At 43.8% G+C, this 8,112-nt stretch overlaps 1 long non-coding RNA gene across 1 annotated transcript; it reads left to right on the top strand.

Moving 5' to 3' along the window:
• The first annotated feature begins 242 nt into the window (after positions 1 to 242).
• On the top strand, positions 243 to 734 carry LOC143768351 (uncharacterized). The gene is made up of 3 exons (XR_013213819.1): positions 243 to 284; positions 374 to 462; positions 550 to 734. It is a non-coding gene; the product is annotated as an uncharacterized LOC143768351 (long non-coding RNA).
• Positions 735 to 8,112: the final 7,378 nt, after the last annotated feature.

An 8,112-nucleotide genomic window follows, 5' to 3' on the forward strand; every position in this document is an offset into this window, starting at 1 on the left:
TCAGGATACCTCCTGATAACTCCTGGTATCACTCTGCACCACCAATTGCCGGCGGGCACTAGCGCTACAAACAGGACTCACAAGCGCTGACCTCAAGCAAGCATAGGGTGAGTGAACGGTCATTTATATCTGCAATTCTAGTTGGTCTACAAGCTTAGGACAGTCTGTTTGCAGCATAACAGATAGTTAACAGCTCCACCCTATCCCTCTCCTTATTAGTATCAACCCATCAGACTGCGGCAAGCAGGCACTTCAGGTGCAGCCGTCCTAGCTGTATATGTACAGTAAGTGGTTTTATATCCTTACTACTATAAGGTTGAGGTTAGTTAAGGGACCCACGGTCTATAACATACTATATACTATTTCTCTCCAGAAATAACTTTTAAACCTGTGGAAGGACCAGTATCTGAATCCACAAAGGAACACCTTACAGTATAGCGCATAATTAGCTTCACATACCAAGTAAGTGTGTACATACAATATTCTATACTATCCACTTGTACTATCTTGCCCATACCTAATTTACTGACTTTACGCTGTCCTTTCTAGTAATTTACCACATCCAGGTCAACCTCCCTTCTAAAGGAACAGGTGGCACTTATACTCACGTACTGACTCCCTATCCAGTAAGTAATTTTCTCTGATGCTTCCTCTTTGGGTAGCGCAGTGGTTCTAATATCTTTTACTACTTGGTTGTTTTTTTAACAGGGTCGGCGCAGAACCTGTTGTAACCACTTGCAGCTCCCACAGCCCCCCTAACTATCCTTTCAGGTGACTAGGCGCCAGTGTACATATTCTTTAATAAACCGTTTGTGTACATATCTTTTGTTACAGGTTGTAAAATGGACAATAGAGTAATGGACGGTGAATTGCTCAAAAACTTTCCAAAGGTGGGACCCCTTTGTTTACCCGGGGTCCCCGCCGTTTCAACCACTGGACTGAGAGTCATAAACTGTGCATGACCTAACTTTCGCAACGTTCAAGAGTCCTCACCTCCCATAAAGGGAAGCACTGTTATGTTTACTTGTTTATGCTATTTCGAAATTTTGTGTGTTTTCTGTTAACATGTATTATTGTTCTTGTTTTCCCAGTCCGGGAGTACTGGATTTAACTGGGGGGGAGTGCAGCGCCCCAGAGTCCTGGTCGTTGCAGTACTGTGGCTCCGCCACTAAGGGGAGCTATGGTACGTCTGATTGCACTAAAGGAGTTTCTCTGACCAGGTAACACTCACACTACACTTCACACTCCGGCCACCAGGGGGGGTGGTTCTATCTAGTAGGCCACTCCTCACACTCTGGTAAAACTGGGGGTTGGACAGGAAGACAGGGAGAGAAGTAACTGGGAAGAGCTAGTGAGAGGACCTGTCAGGGATGGGATCCTGGCAGACTCCTAAGAGCAGAACTAACCAGTGAACAACGGGAATACAGAAAAGAGGCATTAGGACCAGAAGGAGTCGTGCTGTTAGACCGAGGCAACATCCTTCTGAGGCGCAAACAGTCGGTGGCCGGAACGCCGAGCAACTAAGAGACTCTAAGTACTACTGCAAACCACGGCCGGGCAGCCAATTATAGGTTGGCTGTCTCACACAAATCACCTAAGCAGGCAACGGAGGCAGCTGTGGGAGAGGGGCGACTCTAGGGTCCCGGAAGAACTCCAGGCCTACCCCGTCATACGGGTGCGTCCTACCATATCACCTGGGGGATGGAGAGAACGAACATCAGAGACAGACAGAATCAGTTGTGAGGACTATCCCGGGAGCTCAGCAGGGAAGGACTACAACACACAGCGCTAGAAGGTAGACACTGATTCCCACCTATAAAGAGAACTCCTGATGTGCCTTTGGACCGGCCGGTCTCAAACAGCCCTGTTGACAGTGCTCTGGACTGAGGATTCTAAAACCTTCAGTAAAGAGGTAAAGAGACTGCAACCTGGTGTCCTCGTTATTTACTACGACCTACACTGCACCGCAATATCATCACCATTTACCACCACCTTTCACTGGACGCCCCTCAGCAGGGTCACGGACCGGGTCTAGCCACCGTGACAACCCCAGAACAGAGACTCAGAGGCCCGGTACCGGGTACCCCTCGGCCCTGGGGCAGAGGGGGCGCTCCAATTACATACAGGTATATACTATATATAGGAGGAGATGACATACAGGTATATACTATATACAGGGGAGATGACACACAGCAGGTATATACTATATACAGGGGAGATGACATACAGGTATATACTATATACAGGAGATGACATACAGGTGTATACTATATATAAGGGAGATGACAAACATGTATATACTGAGGTGAAAATGAGAGGTGTGAGGTGAAAATGAAAAGGTGTGAGTGCAACATGAGAGGAGTGAGGGAAAATAGTGGAGTGATCGGAAAATGACAGATGTGAGGTCGAAATGACAAGTGTTAGGGGGGAATGAAAGGAGTGAGGGGGAAAATAAGAGGAGCGAGTGGGAAAATGAGAGGTGTGAGGGAGAAAATGAGAGATGTGGGGGAAAATGAAAGATGTGATGGGGAAAATGAGAGGCGTGATGGGAAAATAAGAGAAGTGAGGTGCTATAACTAACCACAGATATTTACTATGCCCAGGCAACGCCGGGCTCTTCAGCTAGTATATATATATTTTTGGACACACCTCATTTAAAGATTTTGAGCTTCAGGAGGTAGTCACTGGGAATGGTCTTCCAACAATCTTGAAGGAGTTCCCAGAGATGCTTAGCACTTGTTGGCCCTTTTGCCTTCACTCTGCGGTCCAGCTTACCCCAAACCATCTCTATTGGGTTCAGGTCTAGTGACTGTGGAGGCCAAGTCATCTGGCGTAGCACCCCATCACTCTCCTTCTTGGCGAAATAGCCCTTACACAGCCTGGAGGTGTGTTGGGGGTCATTGTCCTGTTGAAAAATAAATGGTGGTCCAACTAAATGCAAACCGGATGGAATAGCAAGCCGCTGCAAGATGCTGTGGTAGCCATGCTGGTTCAGTATGCCTTCAATTTTAAAAGGTATCAACCAATGAGGACTCTCAATTCTAAATATTTTTCAATTTTGAATAAATCCCCAACAGTGTCACCAGCAAAGCACCCCCACACCATTACACCTCCTCCTCCATGCTTCACGGTGGGAACCAGGCATGTAGAGTCCATCCGTTCACCTTTTCTGCGTCGCACAAAGACACGGTCGTTGGAACCAAAGATCTCAAATTTGGACTCATCAGACCAAAGCATAGATTTCCACTGGTCTATTGTCCATTCCTTGTGTTCTTTAGCCCAAACAAGTCTCTTCTGCTTGCTGCCTATCCTTAGCAGTGGTTTCCTAGCAGCTATTTTACCATGAAGGCCTGCTGCACAAAGTCTCCTCTTAACAGTTGTTGTAGAGATGTGTCTGCTGCTAGAACTGTGTGGCATTAACCTGGTCTCTAATCTCAGCTGCTGTTAACCTGCAATTTCTGAGGCTGGTGACTCGGATAAACTTATCCTCAGAAGCAGAGGTGACTCTTGGTCTTCCTTTCCTGCGGCTGTCCTCATGTGAGCCAGTTTCTTTGTAGCGCTTGATGGTTTTTGCAACTGCACTTGGGGACACTTTCAAAGTTATCCCAATTTTTCATACTGACTGATCTTCATTTCTTAACCCCTTAACCTCCCAATGGTGGTTTGCACGTTAATCACCGGGCCAATTTTTACAATTCTGACCACTGTCCCTATATGAGGTTATAACTCTGGAATGCTTCAACGGATCCTGATGATTCTGACACTATTTTCTCGAGACATATTGTACTTCATGATAGTTGTAAAATTTCTTCGATAAGACTTGCGTTTATTTGTAAAAAAAAATGGAAATTTGGCGAAAATTTTTAAAATTTCGCAATTTTACAACTTTGAATTTTTATGCAATTAAATTACAGAGATATGTCACACAAAATACTTAATAAGTAACATTTCCCACATGTCTACTTTATATCAGCACAATTTTGGAACCAACATTTTTTTTGTTAGGGAGTTATAAGTGTTAAAAGTTGACCAGCAATTTCTCATTTTTACTACATCACATTTGAAGTCACTTTGAGGGGTCAATATGATAGAAAGTACACCATTCTAAAAACTGCACCCCTCAAGGTGCTCAAAACCACATTCAATAAGTTTATTAACCCTTTAGGTGTTTTACAGGAATTTTTGGAATGTTTAAAAAAAAAAATGAACATTTAACTTTTTGTCAGAAAAAAATTACTTCAGCTCCAATTTGTTTTATTTTCCCAAGGGTAACAGGAGAAATTGGACCACAAAAGTTGTTGTGCAATTTATCCTGAGTACGCTGATACCCCATATGTGGGGGTAAACCACTGTTTAAGCGCACAGCAAAGCTCGGAAGGAGAGGAGCACTGTTATGGACCTGGTGGTTAGGAGCAGCCGGAATGACCTGATGGTTAAACTGCAGAACAGGACAAGCTCTGGGAAGTGGGAGCTCTGCTGACCGCAAACTCTAATCCTATCACACACACTAGAAATAGCCGTGGAGCGTACCTAACTCTGCCTAGACGCCTCTTCACAGCCTAAGAGCTAACTACCCCTAAAGATAGAAAATAAAGCCTCACCTTGCCTCAGAGAAATTCCCCAAAGGAAAAGGCAGCCCCCCACAAATATTGACTGTGAGTTAAGAGGAAAGTCACAAACACAGGAATGAAACAGGTTTTAGCAAAGGAGGCCAGTCTTCACTAAACAGACAGAGGATAGAAAAGGTATCTTTGCGGTCAGCACAAAAAAACTACAAAACACCACGCAGAGTGTGCAAGAAGACCCCCGCACCGACTCACGGTGCGGAGGTGCCACTCTGCATCCCAGAGCTTCCAGCTAGCAAGGCAATATCATGATAGCAAGCTGGACTAGAAAACAATGAACAACAAATAAACTAGCGGGGACTTAGCTTCTGCTGGAGTAGACAGGTCATCAGAAGGATCCAAGAGAGATCTGAACCAGTACTAAGACATTGACCGCTGGCATGAAGTAACGATCTGAGTGGAGTTAAATATAGAAGCCAGCCTAGCAATAAACGAGGGCAGCTGAGGAAGGAATCTCAGAACCAGCAGCTCCACTCACAGCCACCAGAGGGAGTCCACGGACAGAACTCGCCGAAGTACCATTCATGACCACAGGAGGGAGTTCGAGAATGGAATTCACAACAGAGCGCCATTTGAATTTTCGATGCAAAATTGATTGGAATTGAGATAGGACGCCATGTCGCGTTTGGAGAGCCCCTGATGTGCCTAAACATTGACGCCCCCACAAGTGACACCATTTTGGAAAGTAGACCCCCTAAGGAACTTATCTAGATGTGTTGTGAGAACTTTGAACCCCCAAGTGTTTTCACTACAGTTTATAATGCAGAGCCGTAAAAATAAAAATTCTTTTTTTTTTCCCACAAGAATTATATTTTAGCCCCCAGTTTTGTATTTTCCCCAAGGGTAACAAGAGAAATTGGACCCCAAAAGTTGTTGTCCAATTTGTCCTGAGTACACTGATACCCTATATGTGGGGGGGAACCACCGTTTGGGCGCATGGCAGAGCTAGGAAGGGAAGGAGCGCCATTTGGAATGCAGACTTAGATGGATTGGTCTGCATTTGCAGAGTCCCTGATGTGCCTAAACAGTAGAAACCCCCCATAAATGACCCCATATTGGAAACTAGACCCCCCAAGAAACTTATCTAGATGTGTTGTGAGAACTTTGAACCCCCAAGTGTTTCACTACAGATTATAATGCGGAGCCCTGAAAAATAAAAAATCTTTTTTTTCCACAAAAATGATTTTTAGCCCCCCTAAATTTTTATTTTCCCAAAGGTAACAAGAAACTTGGACTCCAAAAGTTGTTGTCCAATTTGTCCTGAGTACGCTGATACCCCATATGTTGGGTTAAACCCCTGTTTGGGCGCACGGGAGAGCTCGGAAGGGAAGGAGCACTGTTTTACTTTTTCAACGCAGAATTGGCTGGAATTGAGATTGGATGCCATGTCGCGTTTGGAGAGCCCCTGATGTGCCTAAACAGTGGAAACTCCCCAATTCTAACTCAAACCCTAATCCAAACACACCCTAACCCTAATCCCAACCCTAACTCTAATCACACCCCTAACCCGAACATGCCCCTAACCCTAATCCCAACCACACCCCTAACCCCAACACATCCCTAATCCCAACACACCCCTAACCCTAATTCCAACCCTAACCACACCCCTAACTCCAACACACCCCTAACCCTAATCCCAACGGTATCCCTGACACACCCCTAACCCTAATCCCAACCGTAAATGTAATCCAAACCCTAACTTTAGCCCCAACCCTAACCCTAACTTTAGCCCCAACTCTAACTTTAGCCGCAACCCTAACTTTAGCCCCAACCCTAACCCTAACTTTAGCCCCAACCCTAACTGTAGCCCCAACCCTAACTTTAGCCCCAACCCTAACTTTAGCCCCAACCCTAACCTTAACTTTAGCCCCAACCCTAACCCTAATGGGAAAATGGAAATAAATAATTTTTTTTTTATTTTATTATTTTTCCCTAACTAAGGGGGTGATGAAGGGGAGGTTTGATTTACTTTTATAGCGGGTTTTTAGCGGATTTTTATGATTGGCAGCTGTCACACACTAAAAGACGCTTTTTATTGCAAAATAATTATTTTTTATATAAAATAGTTTTATCGCATAAAAGCACCTAAACATAAAAAAAGATATAAATGAGGTATCTCTGTAATCGTACTCACCCGAAGAATAAAACTGCTTTATCAATTTTACCAAACACGGAACGGTATAAACTTCCCCCGTCCCCCTAAAAGAAATTCACGAACAGCTGGTTTTTGATACAGGAAAGAAATATACTATATTATACTATGTTGTGCATAAATATGTGATTCTTCAGAATTTGTTTTAGTCTTTGCCTGATGAAGAGACGTATGTAGTCTCGAAAGCTTGCATTTTGTTACCATCTTTTCAGTTAGCCATTAAAAGGTATCAACCACTGAGGACTCTCAATTCTAAATATTTTCTAGCTGGTTTTTGGTCATTCTGCCTCACAAAAATTGGAATAAAAAGAGATCAAAAAATGTCACATGCCCCGATCAAAAAATGTCACATGCCCGAAAATGGTTCCAATAAAAACGTCAATTTGTCCCGCAAAAAACAAGACCTCACATGACTCTGTGGACTAAAATATGGAAAAATTATAGCTCTCAAAATGTGGAGACACAAAAACTATTTTTTTTGCATCGCTTTATTCTGAGAACTATAACTTTTTTATGTTTTCGCTGATGATGCTGTATGGCAGCTCGTTTATTGCGGGACAAGATGACATTTTCAGTGGTACCATGGATATTTATATGCGTCTTTTTGATCGCGTGTTATTCCACTTTTTGTTCAGCAGTATGATAATAAAGTGTCGTTTTTGCCTCTTTTTTTGTGTGACGGTGTTCACTGAAGGGGTTAACTAGTGGGACAGTTTTATAGGTCAGGTCGTTACGGATGCGGCGATACTAAATATGTGTACTTTTATTGTTTTGTTTTTTTTATTTACATAAAGAAATGTATTTATTGGAGCAATATATATATATATATATATATATATATATATATATATATATATATATATATATCTTTGCACATGTAAATATATATATATTTTTTACTTGGTCCCAGGGGGGGACATCAAACTTTAGGGTCAGATCGCTGATCTGACACTTTGCACAGCACTGTGTCAGATCAGCGATCTGACAGGCAGTGCTCCAGGCTTACCAGTGCCTGCTCTGAGCAGGCGCTTGTAAGCCACCTCCCTGCAGGACCCGGAAGGTCCCCCGTGGCCATTTTGGATCCGGGGCCCGCAGGGAGAACACGCTCCGTACATGTTTGATCGCAGTGTTCTGGGGGTTAATGTGCCAGGAGTGGTCCGTGACACACGGCCGCGATTGGCCACACTCCCCCCGTGGGATGAAGGGGTTAAAGTAATGATGGCCACTAGTTTTTCTTTACTTAGCTGCTTTTTTCTTGCCATAGCACAAATTCTAATAGTCTATTCAGTAGGACTATCAGCTGTGTATCCACCAGACTTCTGCACAACACAACTG

This window comes from Ranitomeya variabilis, chromosome 4 (assembly GCF_051348905.1).
Source record: "Ranitomeya variabilis isolate aRanVar5 chromosome 4, aRanVar5.hap1, whole genome shotgun sequence".
In the NCBI taxonomy this organism is placed as follows: Eukaryota; Metazoa; Chordata; class Amphibia; order Anura; family Dendrobatidae; genus Ranitomeya; species Ranitomeya variabilis.